General features: G+C 48.2%; 1 protein-coding gene across 2 annotated transcripts in view; it reads left to right on the top strand.

Annotated features, from left to right (window-relative positions):
- The first annotated feature begins 5231 nt into the window (after positions 1-5231).
- CNR2 (cannabinoid receptor 2) overlaps positions 5232-19285 on the top strand; it is a 33633-nt gene continuing 19579 nt past the window's right edge. For both annotated transcript variants that reach the window (XM_020874527.2, XM_070458913.1), the window contains exon 1: positions 5232-5402. The gene's annotated coding sequence lies outside the window, so the exon portion shown is untranslated. The remainder of the gene's footprint in view (positions 5403-19285) is intronic.

The raw sequence follows: 19285 nt of genomic DNA, 5'->3' as shown, positions 1-19285 counted from the left end.
TGCAATACTTGCCTTGCATCCCATCAAATTCTTAAAGGGGCCATGACCCTCCCAAACCTTAAGAACTGTATTGCAAAGATGCCGACCACCACTGCGCCTCTTACACCAATGAAGCCTCACTAGTGGATCATGACACTTCTTCCTCATGAGCTTAAATTCAGAATCCCTTCTCAACATTATGCTCTAGGCAGCAATTACCAAAATACCAGCCTTGGCCCTCAAGGTAAAATCTATTTGCCATTCCTGGAAACCCAATCATCTCATCCTCCAGAGTTGGAGACTAAGGCTCAGAGACAGGAAGTAATTTCCCCAAAGTCTGCACAGTTTGAGTACAACATTGCCTAAGGATTCGTATTAAGTGTCCCCCCCAACAAAGTCAATCCTAAAGGAACTCAGTCCTGAGTATTCATTGGAAGGACTGATGCTGAAGCTGAAACTCCAATACTTTGGCTACCTGATGCAAAGAACTGACTCCTTGGAAAAGACCATGATGCTGGGAAAGACCGAAGGCAGGAGGAGAAGGGGATGACAGAGGATGAGATGGTTGGATGGCATCACTGACTCAATGTACTTGAGTTTGAACAAGGTGCGGGAGTTGGTGATAGACAGGGAGGCTTGGTGTGCTGCAGTCCCTGGGGTCGCAAAGAGTCTGACATGACTGAGCAACTGAACTGACTGACTTATTTATCCATTCATCTGTCAATGGACATTTAGTTTGTTTCCATGTCTTGGCTAAGTGCTGTTACGAACATAGAGGGTGCACATATCTTTTTGAATTAGAGTTTTGTCTGGATATATGCCCAGGAGTGGGATTGCTGGATCATACAGCCACTAAGTTTTCTGAGGAACCTCCGTGTTATTTTCCATAGTGATTGTACCAACTTGCATTCCCACCAAGAGTGTAGGGAGGTTCCCTTTATCCACATCCTCTCCAGCATTTGTCATTTGTAGATTTTTAAATGATGGTCATTTTGACTGGTGTGAGATGGTACCACATTGTAGTTTTAATTTGCATTTCCCTAATAATTAATGACGATAAGTATCATTTCATGTGCCTATGGGCTATCTGTACAGCATGTCTGGACTTTAATAAGCTCTCCTGGAGATGCCAATGAAGATAAATTTTGAGAAACATTGACTGGACCAAGTTCCTCATTCCTGGCTGAAGCAACTGACACCAGAAAAAGTGCTTTGACCAAACAAGATAGATTTGCCCCAAACAAGAGTCTAAATCCAGGTGTAGCCCAATTCCAGAGCCTGCATTCAAATCACCCCACTATGAGAGTTTCACTTACTTTCAGCTTAAACTCGATTATTAAGTGAGCTTATTAAGTGTACAAGAGTGTCTGTCTCACAGCAGGCTTGCCAACATTGCTATCAAATTTTTGCCCAATTTAATTAAGTGAGCCACTGTGTCTTAAGCATGCCCTATGCAACCACCTGGGCTTCACAGTTAGCGATAGTGGTAAAGAATCTACCTGCCAATGAAGGAAGAGATGCAGGTTCCATCCCTGGGTTGGGAAGATCCCCTGGAGGTGAGCATAGCGACTCACTCCAGTATTCTTGCCTGGAGAATCCCATGGACAGGGGGACATGGCAGGCTACAGTCCATTGGGTCACAGAGTCAGGCTTGACTGAAGCAACTTAGCAGTAAAAGGGTGCTGATAGTAAAAATTCGTAAATGTACACTAATCCTTTTCCATTTAATAAATGAAGATAATTGTATGTCAGGATTTTTAAAGCAGAAAACAGCAATGTCTGGAGATAGCATGTTATCCCACAAGCTTACCAGAGCATCTTGTTTTCATTTCCCAGGTTACCTCAGGTGTCATGTATCTTGGAAACTGAGACATCTAAAGGGGACAAGTGGCCTAGACATTACCAAGGCTGCTTCCCTGAGGCCTGGTAGGAAAGACACCACCCAGGGAAGGTGCTGTGCTGTGCTAAGTCACCTCAGTGTCCAACCCTTTGCAACCCCATGGACTGTAGCTCACCAGGCTCGTCTGTCCTTGTGATTCTCCAGGCAAGAGTACTGGAGGGAAGGTTCCTCTTTGAATCAGGCCCCAAACACGGGCAGTGCTCTGGGCCCAGCTATGGACAGAGGCATCCAGTAGATGGCAGCGTCTCACAGAACAAGCGCTGGTGAAGCCGGCTGTTCCCTAGGAAGGAGAAAACCAACTCTGGGAACCTCCCCCGCAGGTGCACTTTGCCCTCCCTGGGGAAAAGAGAACGGACTTCCTGTGTGGGCCCTCCCAGCCCTGCCCGTGGTACCCAGGGGACTTGGACATCCTGGACTGACTGAGCTGGAAGGGCCCTTACCCATGACGCTGTTCGGTGCTGCCCAAGGTGTGGACAAGGGCCAACAGCATCACCTGGGACCAACACCTGGGAGTTTGTGAGGAATTCAGATTTTCAGCCTTCACCCCAGGATACACAGTCAGAAATTTGGGGTGGGGTGGGCCAGAAGTCTATGTTTTAACAAGCCCTTTAGGTGACTCTGGAAACTGTACAAGCACCTATCTTTCTTTTTTAAATTTTAGAATATAGTTGATTGACAATGTTGTGTTAGTTTCAAGTATACAGCAAAGTGATTCCGTTACACACATACATGTATCCATTCTTTTTCAAATTTCTCTGTTTAGGTTATAATAGAGTATTGAGCACAGTAATGAAGAAAAAGGAACAGTTTAAAGAAGAACTCTAAAAATCTGCACAGAAGTCCCTGTGAGTACTTTGCCAACTCCTCAGCCAAGATGTGTGTTTTAAAACTAGCACTACCATATGATCCAGCAATCCCATTCCTGGGCATATACGCAGAGAAAATCATGGTTCAAAAGGATCCACGCACTCCAATGTTCATAGCAGCATTATTTACAATAGCCAAGACATGGAGGCCGCGTAAATGTCCATCAACAGAAGAATGGATAGAGAAGATGTGGAATGTACATACAACAGAATATGATTTGGCCATTAAAAAGAAGGAAGTGATGCCCCTTGCAGCAACACGGATAGGCCTGGGGCTTATCACCCTAAGTGAAGAAAGTCCGACAGAGACAGACAGACACCGTACATGTGGAATCTAGAAAAAATGCACCTCTCACTTTAGAAGTGGGGAAATGGAGGCCAGGCAAAGGAAGTAACTCGTCACAGAGCCAGGTAGCAGCAGAATCCGGATCCCCAGTGTTGTTTCCACCTTAGCCTCTAACTAGCTCCCTCCTTTTCTTCATTCATCATTCATTTCTCATAGACCTGCCTTCAGCCTGCCTTTCCACTCTCTGGGCTGCGATGGGGAGCCAGGCTTAAGGGGGGAGGGCAACTTCCCCTTCTTCTTGATGGGATCTCCTCAAAGCCAGGGGTCCAGGAGTCAGGGTCGTGACAGCATCTGCTGGATCTTTCCTAGCTCATCCCTGGTGTTCCCCAATTCCCATGCAGACAGAAGTCTGATGTACGCTGCAGGTGGCCCCACGCCCCAACTACATCCTGTCTCTTTTTCCCTCTTGCTTAATACCCCAGTGTCTCTTCTCATCCTTACTGTCAATTACTTGCTCCTAGGAGTGCCCCCTACATGCACAAGGGATGAGTTATCAGATGAAAGGCCTTCCAGAGTGGGGTTTGCTCAGAAGGGACCTGGGCTGGGTCTAGAGCCATTTCTCCACCTCAGTGCTATTGACATGTTGAGTATGGATGTGACAGCTGGACTATAAAGAAAGCTGAGTGCCAGAGAATTGATGCTTTTGAACTGTGGTGCTGGAGAAGACTCTTGAGAGTCCCTTGGACTGCAAGGAGATCCAACCAGTCCATCCTCAAGGAGATCAGTCCTGGATGTTCACTGGAAGGACTGATGTTGAAGCTGAAACTCCAATATTTTGGCCACCTGAAGCAAAGAGCTGACTCATTTGAAAAAGACCCTGATGCTGGGAAAGATTGAGGGCAGGAGGAGAAGGGGACAACAGAAGATGAGATGGTGGGATGGCAACACCGACTCAATGGACTTGAGTTTGGGTAAATTCCGGGAGCTGGTGATGGACAGGGAGGCCTGGTGTGCTGTGGTTCATGGGGTCGCAAAGAGTTGGACATGACTGAGCGACTGAACTGAGCTGAGCTGGATAACCCCTGTGTCCACTGCAGGCTGTGTGTGGCGTTCTTGGCCTCCGCCCATCAGGTGTCAGTAGGAACCCTGCCAAGTGTGACATCTTCAGATATTGCCAGATGTCCCCTCTGGGCAGAGTTGCCAGATAAAACTATAGAACGGCCAGTTACATTTCAACTTCAGATAAGAAACAATAATCTTTCAGCACATGCAGTTCTCAAATATCACCATCCTATAATTTTACTCGCTGAATCTATTAACTCCGCCTCGGGGACAAAATCTCCCTTCTTGAGAATTACTGGCCCAGATCTGACCCTTGGGGCCTGGACTGTGAGGAGCAATAGGTGAAAAGATCTGATGAGATCATCAAAGGCTCCAGGAAGGCAAGAACTTTATCATACGCATCTGCGTATCCCTAGGGAGAAGTAGACTCTCATTAAATATTCTATCTGATGACAGGTATGAGGAACGTTTGAACCATTTCAGGTTCAGGACTGGGCATTGGGTACACACTCCCTGCCCTCAGGGAACCCATGGTCCAGCAGACAGAAACTGAAAATGGTGTTTGATTTGACCCACTTAGCACTTTTAGAAGATTTTACTTTCGGGTCAACATTCTAAAACTGGAAGCCATTAAAGTCATGATTTCTAGGGTCTCTTAAAAGATGTGGTACATCTTCCAAATGCTTGAAACATCTGGCAATTAGATCTGCTCTCCCAGGTGGCAAGTCTTGCCTGGAGCTGTGAGACGAGTCCCCCTTTTCCCCACAGTCCCCACCACAGACCCTCTAGCTCTGTACCAGCACCCTGCACCCATTTACAACAGTTATCTGCCTGGTGCCTGAAGGCATTTGGGTTTCAAAGCTCTGGTCTAATGGGGAAGAAGTATTAGCATAGAATGTCCTGTTAGGTGATCTGTGTAAGGCTGGTACTTGATCCCCATTTTATAGATGAGGAAACTAAGGTTTAGGGAGGTTAAGTGAATTGCTCAAGATCTTGACAGCAAGGCAGGGTGGGAACCCAAATCCCAGGACCCCTGGGCCTATGCCCTGGCCAGAGATCCCCCTGAGAAACAATTCAACTGCAAGGGCAAGAACACCGTGGCACCGGGAACCCAGAGGGGAAGTGGTAACAGGGACGGAAGACCAGAGCTCCCCACACTCACTCATCTCTGAGAAACCAAACGTGCAAGAAAGCTGGTTTGAGGAGAGCAGCCCCAGGAGCTTCGCCTGGGACACAGGGTCGGTCCTGAGACACGCCACCCCCTGGACTCAACGTCCGGCAAGTTCAGGGAGCTCAACCACGGACAACCGTGAGTAGATTTTGTTGTTGTTTTATTTAGGGCTTCTTCCTCATTCTAGAAAACCTGTGTTCTCACCGTGCCTCTTCCCTCCAGGGTGGTGAGAAGCTGGGTGGACTTGCCTGGGGCCAGGGGATTGTTTCTGAGGACTCCTGAAGTTTTTAAGGTCTAGTCCCTAGAAGGCTCATGGCCTGTGTGGTCCTCACCGTCAAAGCTAGGATGAGAATCAGCTCTCAGCTCCGTGTCCACCGAGGTCAGGATTCACGCTGATGCTCGCAGCCTCAGAGAGCCTCGCTGTGTGCCAGGAACTGCTCTAAGGACCTTCCGCGGTTTAATTTTACTTAATCCTCACAGCGGTCTACCGAGGGGCTGGTGTCATTCCCCACTTTACAGACGGGGCTCAGTGACTCACCTGAAGTCACATGGGCATTAAATGAGATTGCTGGGCTTGATCTTGGGCATTCTGGCTCCTCACACACTTCAGCCACTAGGCTCTCCTGCCTTACAAGGTACAGGCTTAAATAGCAGATCATGGGCCGGGAAAAAAAACAAACCCAGAAGACTAGGGCCAGAAGAGGTCTTGGAAATCATCTGGTGAGTCCTGCCTCCACTGTACAGATGGGGAAACTGACACCCAGAGAGACCCAGCTTGCCCGACTGGGGCGCCTCAGTAGTGTAGTGTGGTCTGGTCCACTCTAGACCCAGGAGGCCAGAGATCCACTTCGCTGGAGGGTGAACCCCAGCGCTGCCCCTATTAACCCTGCTGCTGCTGCTAAGTCGCTTCAGTCGTGCGGCCTCAGACAAATCATGCCACTTCTCCCCACTCAGCTTCCTCTTCTGAGAAGTTCAGACTCGAGACCATCACTCACAGACTCGTGGGAGGGTTGATGAGATGATGCCAGCACCGCGGTGGGCACGTGTGCCAGGCTCAGGGTGCGGCTGAGGTGGAGATTCTGACCTTCACCCCATCCACCCTGGCCCTGGACTAGAGATGAGGATGAACGAGGCTGTGGGCTGCTTTCCCCTAGAATGGGTAGCATGTAGACACCTTCAGGGCATGAAGACCAGGACTGAGGTGGAGGAGGGGCTGCGGAGGAATTGGGGGAGACCCTGGGGGGGTGGCACACCAACACTGGCCCCAACTCTGTAACTACCTTCTGGCTCAGCTAGAGATGGTCCCTGACCTGCCGTGAGCCCAAGCATCCGTTTCTATCAATGACGCACGTCCTTTACCCTTTGGTGGGTTAAGGTCAGATTGAGGTGGGTGGCTCAGATGGTAAAGAATCTGCCTTCAATGCAGAAGACCCGGCTTCAACCCCTAGGTCAGGAAGATCCCCTGAGGAAAGGAATGGCAACCCACTCCAGTTTTCTTGCCTAGAAAGTTCCACGGACAGAGGAGTCAGACGTGGCTGAGCACAGCACACACACAAGGTGGAAAATGACAGCCCGGGTCAGCTGAGTGGAGCCCTAAACGCCAGTCTTTTCTCTTCCCTCCTCATCTTGTCATCTTTCTCCCTGATCTCAGATGTGCATAACATGTTCTTTTATTCATTCTTATTAAAGCGCATTCAATAGGACCCCAAGCCCCCATCCTGCTGAGCAAGTCAGAAAGCGGATCTCAGGGTGAACTGAGCTATACCCTCCACTACCCCTCACCCTTAGGGTCACTTACAGAGCAGAGAGTGAAAGAAGCCCCTGGGCTCCTCCTATGATGAACACCCCCTTGTCAAAGGGGTTTGGTCCCCTGAAGGCCAGCCCTCGCCCCTCCCCCGGTATGCCTGCAGCCCAGATTCTTTGCTAAGCCTCGAATGCCCTGTGTCTTGGGTTCACCCTCCAGGGTATGCCACCCGGCACCTGCCCCCAGAGGTCCTGCCATCTCCCCAAGGCACTTCCAGGCCCCCAACACTCACGGGACTCGTGACCTTGGGCGCCTTCCCTGTGTGGGGCCGTCTCTCCTTTCCCCTTGGCTTTCGATCGCAGGGGGGGCTCTTCTCTCTACACCCGTGGGACACCAGCTTAACCTTCTCACCGAGCTTAGGTTTTTTTTTTAACAAAGGACAGGAAGAAGGGCTGTCTTCAAACAGCTTCTGCTTTCTGCTCCTGCCCCTGAAAAAAGTCCCTGAGCCGGGAGAGACCAAGGGCACTCTTTGAAGGGAGACAGGCTGCCTTAACTTACAGAGGAGGGAAACCAAGCCTCAAGAGCGATGGGACTCATGCAAGGTCACATGGCCAAGGAAGAAAAGGGCCAGTGTCAAGTCCTGCGCCGTGGGCTCCAAAGCTTGTGCTGCCAATCACTGAATCTTGTGGAGGACCCACGTCTCCCTCGCTGATTAGTCAGACCACCTTGGCTGAGTCACATCACCTTCGCAAACCTCAATCCCTTCAACTCTAAAAATGAAGCTATGGTAGGATTATCTACCCATCTCAAAGCAGTGCTTGTGTGTTTTCTGAAGTCACCTGATGCAAAGAGTCAACTGATTGGAAAAGACCCTGATGCTGGGAAAGATTGAGGGCAGGAGAAGAAGGGGACAACAGAGGATGAGATGGTTGGACGGTATCATCAACTCAACGGACATGAGTTTGAGCAAACTCTGGGAGACGGTGAAGGGCAGGGAAGCCTGGCATGCAGCAGTCCCTGGGGTCACAAAGAGTAGGACACGACTGAGCGATTGAACAACAACAGTGACGTTTACTGAGCATTCTAATACGACATGCTGGAGCTCTGCTAGACCTGCAGATTTTTCAATTCTCACAGCAGCCTGTGGGGGAGATGCTATCGCTACCCACATTTGAGAGGTGAGAAACTGAAATTCACCCAGGCATAAAGCCTTGCCCAAGTTCGCACGGCTGGTCACATGGCAAAGCGAAGCCCTAAACCCAGGTCTGTCTGAATCCAGAACTGTGGTACACTGTGGCGATAATCAGACAGGAGAACAGACATGCAAAGTGCTTCCTAAGCACTAAGGTGCAAGGTGGGACCCAGGGTCAGCCCTCTTCCAGTAGAAAAGGACAAGACCTTTATTCTGTTTTCCCATCATATTCTGGAGAAGCAGGGTCTGCAGGATGTCCTGCCCCCACCCTCAGGCAGCAAAGACCCCCAAAGGAAAGAAAATGGCAGACCAGGGCAGATAGATGGGGTAGTCAGGCAGGGAGGAGCCTCCCCACTGTCATCACACCCAGCACGGGAGAGAAAGCTGTGAGTATTCCATTCAAGCGGGTGACTGCGTGGGTGGGTCAGGCATCCTGTGGGTTTTGCTGTTTCTCTTCTCCTCCCCACCTGCTGACGCCCCCAGAGGGGAGGCCCCGGATCCGCTCACCCAGCGAGTCAGAGGCAGCCTCTCCCACCAAAGTCCCCCGCCTTCCTCTCCCGGGGAGTTAGGGCCACCCCAAAGTTCCTCTTTGAGAATCACAGCTGCGTTCAGTGTTGCCTGTCAGAATGCAACAAGTCCATCCTTTATGAGTCTTCAGGGATCTGTCTGGATCCTGGGGAATCCGACGAAGCCAAAAGCAGGGACTGGGGCTCCATGGACCATCTCATATAAAGAATAAGAGTTGTCATATAACACCCACTGGACAGGTGAGGCTGCCAAGGCTCAGACGTGGCAGGTAAATGGCAGAGACAAGAGTCAAGCCCAGGGCTGTCTTTCCACTGTTTTCCACCAGCTCATCCCAACAAGAAAGAAGCTATTCTAGAAGGTTCACAGTAGTAGAACATTTCCATTTAAAAAAAAATAGTGAATACTTGTTTTGCCATTTAAAAGACATTTTTCTCAGTGTGAGAACTTCTTAAGATAAATGGAAGAATTGGGAATTCCAGTGGTTAGGACTCAGCACGCTCACTGCCAGGGACCTGGGTTCGATCCCAGGTTGGGGAACTAAGATCCCACAAGCCACAGCCAAAAAATTTTTTTAAATAAAATAAATGGAAGAATCAGAAGCAATAGTTAGTGGTGATCAAACAGATGATACTCTCATGACTTCCAACCAGGTGGTTCATCTTTTGACCACTAGAGTGGCTTTGGCTAATACATGGTTTTACACTGATCTTCATCTTATGTTGTTGAATTTATACCTCTAATGAACCAATGATTAAAGAAAGGAATCTGGGACTTCCCTGGTGGCCCAGTGGTGAAGAAGCCATGTTGTAGTACATGGGAGTTGGGGTTCCATCCCTGGTCGGTAAGCCAGCTTGCCACAGCTGGAGGGTCAGTTCACCGCAACAAAGATCCTGTGTACTGCAACTAAGACCCAATGCAGCCAAATAAATAAATACATTTTTAAAAATACATTTTTAAAAAAAGAAAAAGAAAGGAGGCAAAGGGAATTCTGAGGCTGAATATACAAGGAAGTAGAAGAAGGAAGAAATGACTCCTCTACAGATTTGCCTCCAGATTTATCATCTGCATTTATCTGATCAAATTCCTTACATGGCTTACCAGGAAAATTCTGTTACGAAATGTCAAAGATGGTTAAAAAGAAAAAATAACATGTACTTTTTATTTTCCTGTGTTGCACAGAAAAGTTATCTATACCTGCAAGGCATATGCAGAGAGGTGCTTATACATAGGGACCTGAGAGCTATTTTATCTTACCATACAACAAACATAATGTTCTTTTTAAAAGGGACAATTCAGCTTTTTAAGCAATCAAATGCAAGAACGCAAAACCCCAGCTCATGTAAATGATACCTCGAAGCTTTGGGGATCTCAGTTCTTGGACTAGGGATTGAGCCGGGGCCCCTGGCAGTAAGAGTGCTGAGTCATAACCACTGGCCCACCAAAGAATTCCCCATTTCAGCCTATTTTAATGTCCATTTGGGCCCCCATGAAACATCATTTTAAAATTTGTTCAGCCACCATGCATTTTCTTCAGTCATGAATTTAAAGTAAATCAAGCACATATGTCACTGTAAAGCGTGGAGAAGTAAAAATTTGTTTTTACATATTAGGCATACAAGTTAAATAAGTGTTAAGGAAATTTTGGAAATAAGACACATTACAAACAGTACATTTGACTTAAAACACTTCTTTTTTTCATGGACCATAGAAAATGATGACACAGTCCACATAGTTCTCATTGGGGTTTGTAAAATTATACATTGCTGTGAAATAGTTCCTGAGGCAGAAGAGATGAAAGATGGTATAGTCCAATCACCTCATTCCATTTTATTTCTCTCTTTAAATTTTGGACATGTTCCTTAAGCTATCTGGCAGTGAAAACGCGCACAAGAACAATGAACAGTAACAGCTAACACTGAGCTTCCCTGCTGGCCCAGTGGTTAGGAATCTGCCTGCCAGTGCAGAGGACATGGGTTCGATCCCTGGTCTGAGAAGGTGCCACATGCCGCAGGACAACTCGGCCTGTGTGCCACAACCACAGAGTCCGCACTCTAGAGCCTGTGGTCCGCAACAAGAGAATCCACCACCACAAGAAGCCTGCGCACCGCAACTAGAGAAAGTCCGAATGCAGCAACCAAGACCCAGCACAGCCAAAAAAAAAAAAAAATTAGCTAACGTTTATGAGGATTTATTAAGCGCCAGCCAGGCATCGTGCTATGCATTTTGTACATACCACCACCCCATTCAGTCTTCACAGCAGCCTTGAGGGGAGATAATCTCATTATCCCCATTTTACAGATGAGAACACCAAGGCTCAGGATGGTGAGGTGATTTGTCCAAGAGACCACAGATTTCACAAAAGGCAGAATCAGGACTCATATCTGTGACTCAGGACTGTCTCTTAAGCTGCTATCTAATCCCGTCCTCTTCTGAACTGATTCTTACCTGCTTACCATCTCTCTTCACAGAAGTAGGAGATAGAAATCCAGGTTACCGCTCAAGTTACTGCAGGAATCAGTCTTGTTGGATCCGACCCCAAATCCCAGGCCAGAAAGGCTAATGTGCTTTCCTCTTCATGGCCACAGAGGCCAGAAGCCAGACAGATTCTGCAAAGCACATGAACGCACTGTATCATAACGGGCTGTCTTGGAGCGCCCGTAGGGGTTAACTCCCAGATCGCTGGCCTCTCCTCATCTCTCCGTGGCTTTGAGTACCCACACTGAGCGTAATTTATCACCAGCCCCTGTCCAGCCATCCTGGTGACCCTCTAGCCACTCTGTCACCACTCACAGATCTTGGAGGCCTGAAGTTCTACATACAACTCAGCCTCTTTGCTGGGGCCAGTTTCCTTAATTACACGGTGGAAGTCATACCAGTTCCCTCGCTGGCTTGTCCTGTAGAACGTATGCGTTAAGTGTGAAGCGTGTAGCTTGGGGTCTGGCCCACTATACAGTAAGCACTCGTTCAGTGTTACTTTCTATCTTTGTCATGATCACTGGTGTGTCTCAAGGGCTGAGCCTCCAGGGCTCTCCGCATCATCGCCCACGACTGCCGCCTCTGATCTGGGTCCAGCCTGAATTGTAACCCCCTCCCCTACTGTTGCAACCCTAGAAACAACCAGAATTGAGATTAGGGAGGGACCCCACTCTTTGGGATCTGACCAAGTCAGGAAGAGGCAGAACAGGTGCAAAGAAACCACAGGGGGATTCAGAATACTCACCACACGTGGTTAACCTTTTCCCACTCTCTGCTGTGCAGAGAAGCCACCGTAAAAAGCCCTCAGCGTATTTTAATGGCCTCTCTGCACCGCCGGTTACAATGCCTTGCTTGTCCTACAGAGAACATTTCACAGATGGAGGGGGTAACCAGCCTCTTCCAAGTGCAATTAACAATTTTAACAAAGCTCCCAAACCCATCCACTCCCCTCACCATGGTTCCCAGTGACTCCTGACCAAGCTTTCGCCAGCACAAGTACCCCCAGGGGGAGGGGGAGCCACAGACTCTTACCAGCATTGACACTGTAATGATTGGTGGTGGTGATTGAGTCTTGAGGTCGTGTCTGACTCTTTGTAACCCCATGGACTAGAGCCCTCTGTCCATGCCTGGACAGGGACCAGGCTCCTCTGTCCGTGGGATTCTCCAGGAAAGAATACTGGAGTGGGTTGCCATTCCTTTCTCCAGGGAATCTTCCCAACCCAGGGATTGAACCTGGGTTCAATGAACCTGGGTCTTCTGCAGTGCAGGCGGATTCTTTACCACCTGAACCACCAGGGAAGCCCTAATGATTGAATCTCTACAATTTTCTGCAGCAGGTTTTCTTTGAAAGAGGACGATAGAACTTTAGCTCCTACTATAAAGATGAGGATAGGGACTTTGCTGGTGGTCCAGTGGTTAAGAATCTGCCTGTCATTGCAGGGGACAGGGGTTCAATCCCTGGTCAGGGAAGATTCCACATGCCTTGGGGCAACTAAGCCTGTGCACCACAACTGTTGAGCCTGTGAGCAACTAGAGAGCCTGTGTACTGCGATGAAGACCCAACGTGGTCAAAAAGAAATAAATGAATATGAATATAAAAAGCACAGAATCAAAGTGATGCCCTGAATCACAGAGGTGCTCCCTGTAGGGCCAGAACTAAGAAACATGTTTCAGACAACCTGCCAAGGTGCCCTTCTTGAGTCTCCGAACCCTGGGATCTGCTAAAGCAGGAAACAGGGAAGGCTATGTACTTAGAGTATTTGAAGAACTGCTCCCCCTCCGCCCCCTCCAAGGATAGAGGTCCCCAGGAGAAAGGTGCCAGACCCCGGTGAGCAGGAGGTATGAGGCTGATGGACCTGGGCCTGGGTTCCAGTTGGGCTCTGCTCTCTGTATGGCCTTAGACAAGTCACTTTATCTCCATGTGCTTCTGTCTCCTCGTCCGTAAATGAGAGACATGAGGACAGAACCACCCTGCACGCCTTACCGCGCAGAGTGACTGAGTTTATATGCAAAGCCCAGCGCTCGGTCCACCGTCACAAGGTACGGTACCCCCTACGCTGTGATCCCACTCTGGCAGGTACGTGCCAGGCAGGCAGGTCCGGCTCTGAAAGGTTTCTCCTACGTCTTTTTGCCACAAATCCTTAGCGAGGCACTTTTGAAATCTTAAGCCAGGCATGCACTTCTGGCTGATATATAGTCCATTTCCTCCCCCTTAAAAGGATCGGTTGTATCTATGCAGGGAATTTTTTTTTTTAGCTTTTTCCTCATTTATTTATTTTTTGCTGTGCTGGGTCTTCATTGCTGCGCTCAGCCTTTCTCTAGTTGCGGTGTGGGGGCTTCTCATTGAGGTAGCTTCCTTTGTTGCATGGCAGAGCAGGGGCTCTAAGTACACAGGCTCAGTAGACTTCATTGCTGACAACTTAAAAATGAAATTCAATCGACCTGTTACAAGTGAATGCATTTTTAATGCCAATAATTTTGGGGGGCATATCTGCCCCCCATGTGGGATCCTCCCGCACGTGGGACCCTCTCGGACCAGGGATGGAACCAACGTCCCCTGCGTTGGAAGGTGATTTCTTGGCCACTGGATCCCCAGGGAAGATCCTGCTCTGAGCATCTTGAAGAAGGGAACCCTCCTTGGGGATTTTCACAAATGTCAGAGAACTCCTTCAACCAATTCACCTGACAAATACTCCTTGAGCAGCTTCCACGAGCCCGGGAGTTCTCGGCCCCCGAGACAGGGCAGGAAGCAAACTGGGCGATGAGCCCCGGCTCTCTTGGAGCTGACTTTTCAGTCCCTGGCCCTAACGGTGGTGTCAGAGGCCTTGGTTAGAGGAAGCAGTCCGAGGAGGGAAGGGAGAAAAGGACACCAGGGAAGAGACTGTTACCTGGAGTGTGAGAAAGACTTCCGCCCTGCTCCATGGATGGGTTCCGGCACCACGTGGAACATAGCATCCTGGCTTTGAGTTCTGACTCTGGCACTTACAAGCCGTCTGACCTTGGGCAAATTCCTCACTTCCCTGATCTGCAAGATGGTAAAAATAAGACACCCTATCCGCAAGACCAGTTGGCAGGATAAAAGAGAGAGGGCGTGCAGGTAAAAGGCCTCCACCTAGTGCCTGCCACAAAGGAAGCTCCAGGGACAGTGACAAAGCCCCTTTCCTCAAACACTTTAACCACAATGATATATCACAACACGCTGAATGCAGAAGCAGAGACGAGTGTCCAGCTGCTAGGCAGCATAGAGATCTGCCCCCCAAAATTATCGGCATTAAAAACACATTTCTTTCACATGGAACAGATTGATTAAATATCATTTTTAAGTTGTCAGCTTTAGTTTCTAACCAGTCACTGTTTGAAAGACATAACCTGTATCAAAGAAAGCCCTTGAGGATCTGGGCAACTTTCGAGATGGTAAAGGGGTGCTGAGCCCACAGAGTTTGAGAACTGCGGCTTGAGACTTTCTCACTTGAGCTCTTTCGCAACCTGACAAATCCCCTCACCCACTCCCCGCCTCCACCCTGCCCTGCCCCAGCCCACAAGGTTAATTGCACAACTCACAAATTGAAAGGACCAAATGAGAAGGCTTTTGAGATCTTACCTGGTGCAGATGGACTTTCTGAAAAAGGGACTGTTTTGCCTGAGGTTGCTACACAGCAGTTCCACTCAAAATTTGGACTGGAATCCAGACTCCTGTCTCATTAGCCCAGGGCTCTCCCCATAATTTGCAGTCTGATGGGTGCTGGCTGCTGCTTCTTTTTTAAAAAATATTTATTTGGCTGCGCAGGGTCTTAGTTGTGACAGACAAGATCTTTGATCTTCATTGCAGCGTGGAGTCTTAGCCACTGGACCACCAGGGACATCCCTGTGCTGACTTCTTTGCCCCAGGCTGGTTAATAACCCACCAGGCTCCCAGGCACATCCTCAGCTTCCTGTTCACTCAGTTCCAAAAATTCTGAATGGAAATAGGGTCTTCTCTCTCTGCTCCCTTAACATTGTCCCACCTCTTGTTCCTGCCTCCCAGGAACCACCCCTCTGCACCCATACAGCCCAAGGGCATAGCAGACATGGCACTGTCTTCACATTCACTGCCAGCTAACAAAGAACTTGAGAAAGAGAGGAGAAAGTTACAATATGTACACACCTTATAGGTACATGTAAAACCTGCCATCGGTGGCAGGCGAACCCTGTGCCAGGCATTGTACTAAGCATGATGTTATCCCAGCTAGTTCTCTTGCTTCACCATCACCAAAGAAATACATACTATATGTTATTCCCATTTTACAGACGAGGAAACTGAGGGCAAGAAGTGAATGAAGTAAGGACTTTAATCCGAGGGCACAAAGCTAATAGTTAGCTGAACCAGGGTTGGATCTCAGCTTATCTGGCAGATCTGCTGAGGTGAAGAGATGAGACTGGGACTTCACCAGGCTGATGGGGACAGGACTAAAATCTAGGCCACAGAATGGAAGCAATGGAGGCATGACTGAGTGAAACTGGTCAGTAGAGGAAAAAGACAAAAAGAGAAAAGAGATGTGATTTGCCCCTGGGATTAAAGACAAAAGACTGCCAGTGTCGGTGTCACCTGGGCAGAGTCATGCATTAGATCCTGCCCCTTTATCAACTTGAGTTTGTCAGAACACAAAGGCTCAAGGCCTGGCTTGGCCTGCCACTTGCTGTAAACGGGGGGCAAAGGCCTTGCCCACTCTGAACCCATTTGCTCAAGGAATGCTACCTGCCTCATATAATGACCATGAGCCCTCCCCTGCTGTCAAAAAAAGGAAAGTGAAGTCGCTTAGTCATGTCCGATTTTTTGCCACCCCATGGGCTATAGCCTACCAGGCTTCTCTGTCCATGGGATTCTCCAGGCAAGAATACTGGAGTGGGTTGCCATTTCCTTCTCCAGGGGATCTTCCCGACCCTGGGAGCGAACCTAGGTCTCCCACAATGCAGGCAGACGCTTTACCCTCTGAGCCACTGAACTGTCAAATAAAATATACTCTGAATGTGGGTTTTATGAGTCCATTCTCTGAAAAGGAAGTAGCTGGAGTGTAAGGTAGTTGAAAAGAAGATATTGAAAAGACTGAACAAAACTGTCCTATGGGTAGATTTCAGATTAGTTAATTTACCCAGTAATGGTCTGGAAGATGTAAAAAATATGTACAATAAGATAGGACCCTGGGTCTTCAGAGGAATGAATAAGTGCACAGATTTCTGAACCCCCGGCCAGTCTCTTAGCATCCCTGGACCCCAATTTCTTCATCTATAAAATTCGGGAAAAAAACTCTGGTTTCTCTTCAGATCGTATAAATCTTTAGCCTTTTAAAATTCAGAAAATAAGATCAGGTTTAAATGAGGTATCAAAGAGAGGGTGGTTGTACAATACAAAGGCCCATCACTAGTACCCTTCCATCTTCTTCTCATAAGGCAGTTCAGGGATGACACAGAGTAGTGACTTCTCCATAGAACTAACCAGTGCCAGAGCCAGGTTCAGTGGCTCAGACTGTGGCAAAAATGCCTGCAATGCAGGAGACCTGAGTTCAATTCCTGGGTCACGAAGATCCCCTGGAGGAGGGCAAGGCAACCCAGTCCAGTATTCTTTTTCTGGAGAATTCCATGGACAGAGGAGACTGGCAGGCTATAGTCCATGGGGTTGCAAAGAGTCGGACACGACTGAATGACTAACCCTTTCACTTTCTTTCACTTTCAGAGCCAGGTTCAAACCCTGAGTATCTGCTTCCTAACTTGGAATCCTTTTCTTTTTACTACATCACACGCACACTCTGTCTTTCAGTTGGGCAGCCAAGCTATCGCTTGTTTTAAATAATTATCTCATCTGGACGTCAAGCATGCAGATACTACAGGGGGAACATTTTTGCAACTCAGCAATAAACTTGTGAACAGTTTTTAAAAAAGAATGCAGTTATTAATTTCCCCAGTTACAGATGAAGAAACTGAGGCTCAGAGAGTTTGAGTAACTTGCTATAAGGTCATACAGCCCATCAGTGGCAGAGCTGGGATTTGAATCCTACAATGATTCATTCCAAAGTCTTGACATTTAACCTTCACTACAGTGGAAAGAGGCCTCAGGCTTCATGTAGCTCAATTCCTCCTGGGCGAGAGGCTGGAGATGATATAGATGGATGAGGAAGGAAGATCCAGGGAGAATGAGTATCCAGGTAGCAGGAAGTAACTCCGTGGAACCCTGGGTGGGGATGATGAATAGTGTGTAGATAGCAGACTTGGAAGAGAACCCTTCAGCCCCACAAGGCAGACTCACGGGGACTGGGTTTCGTCCACAACCAATAGGCATTGAGAAAGGAATTATAGAGGAGACCTCGATAATCTTTTGCCCCAATTCTGTAAATTACAAATTCCTTCCTAAAAGGACTGGAGGTGGCCTATGTTATGAATTAGGGCAGTGGAAATAGAAGCAAAGCACTAGAAACCACCAAGAGGACCGAGAAGTAAATGAGGAACCAAGCTTGAATGACCCAGCACTGCTGGCCTGTGTTGCATTCAACTCGGAGCTTCCTGGCAGCTGAGGGGAAGGGAAACATGAGAATCTGAAGAAAACCTCTTTTTTTCTAATAGCCGTTCATTCATTCATTCAATAAGTTGATTTTAAGCTACATAAGAGGCTGCTTTTTACCAGGGCCCTGTGCTCAAGGGCTGGGAATCCAGGAGGAATATATTAGAGAAATCAGCTTGAAAAATAACCCCTTTGAGCTCTTTGCATCTCTCCTCTTTAAAAAAAAAAATATATATATATATATATATTATATATTTCTTTATTTATTTTTGGCTACACTGGGTCTTCATTGCTGCTCCCCGGCTTTCTCTATTTTCAGTGAGTGGGGGCTACTCTCTAATTCCAGTGCAGGGGTTCTCGTTGTGACGGCTTCTCTCGCTGCAGGGTGCAGTCTCAAGAGGGCACAGGCTTTAGTAGTTGCAGCACTTGGACCTTAGTAGTTGTGGCTTAGTTGTCCCAGGCCGTGGGGAATCTTCCCGGACCAGAGATTGAATCCAGCTCCCCTGCACTGGCAGGCAGGTTTTTAACTACTGGACCCCCAGGGGAGTCCCAGAGCAGTTTCTATATTCTGCCTCCCATCAACAACCTTCTCCTCTGATTCATATCATTGGAGAAACTGTAAGTTCCTTCCTCCACACGCTGTCCCACCTCCTCTGCCAAATCCATTCTAGGAATGACTATCCTGGTGGTCTGTTTATAAGGTTAAAGAGCCTGGACAGTTACCAACCTTCTAGTTAGCTTTCTGCTTTTGACCTGCTGCTTGTGGTTCCCGCCTCTTTCTGGAAGTCTGGATCTGTGGGCCAGAAGCACTATGGTGAGAAGCTGACAGTGAGGCTTAGGGCTCAGGAAGACTGGGGGCAATGGGCAATATCTGCTGTGGCTTTGGAACGTGGATCGGTGGCTTGGGGGCCATCGAACTGCCTTGCTTATGTGGGCTGAGTTCCATCTCCATAGGGCTGCTTTACCTAGCTCAGGCCCTTCATGAGAAGCTCTCCACCAAGAATCTACTGCAGATTCTTGTTGGTGTAAGGGGGAATAGGATACAAAGATGCTGCCGCTCCCTGATCCAGATTCTATTCTCAAAATTAGAAACTCACAGCCCAGGAAGCAATACAAGGAATATGCACAAATAATGGAAGGTAGGCAGTGATCCATGCAGTAGGACTCAATGAGTTTCATCCATGTGGACCGGTAAGAAGAAACCACAGAATGCTTCCTGGAGGAGGTGACTTTTGATATAGAGCCTGAAGAAATAAATACGTTTGGGCAAAGGAATATAGCCCACAGTCCAAAACTCCAGAAAAATCTGTTGCAATTGCAACCAAGTGCTACCAAGCGCAGAGGGACGCTAGGAGAAGAAAGGGTAAGGAAGGCCCCATGACACTCTTCCTATGGTTGGGTATAGTGCCAAGAGCCCAGCCAGCTGGGAAGCAAGTAGAGAACCTGACTCTGATCTATTAGTAATGGATCATCTATGCAGCTCAAATAAGGTTGGTTTTCTTTTTTTTGGGGGGGGGGGATAGTCTGGCCTTCATGGTGTAAAGTGTGCC

The sequence above is a fragment of the Odocoileus virginianus genome, chromosome 30 (genome assembly GCF_023699985.2).
Source record: "Odocoileus virginianus isolate 20LAN1187 ecotype Illinois chromosome 30, Ovbor_1.2, whole genome shotgun sequence".
Taxonomy (NCBI): Eukaryota; Metazoa; Chordata; class Mammalia; order Artiodactyla; family Cervidae; genus Odocoileus; species Odocoileus virginianus.
Note: the sequence above shows the minus strand (reverse complement) of the source record. Positions and strands in the feature narration are given on the sequence as shown.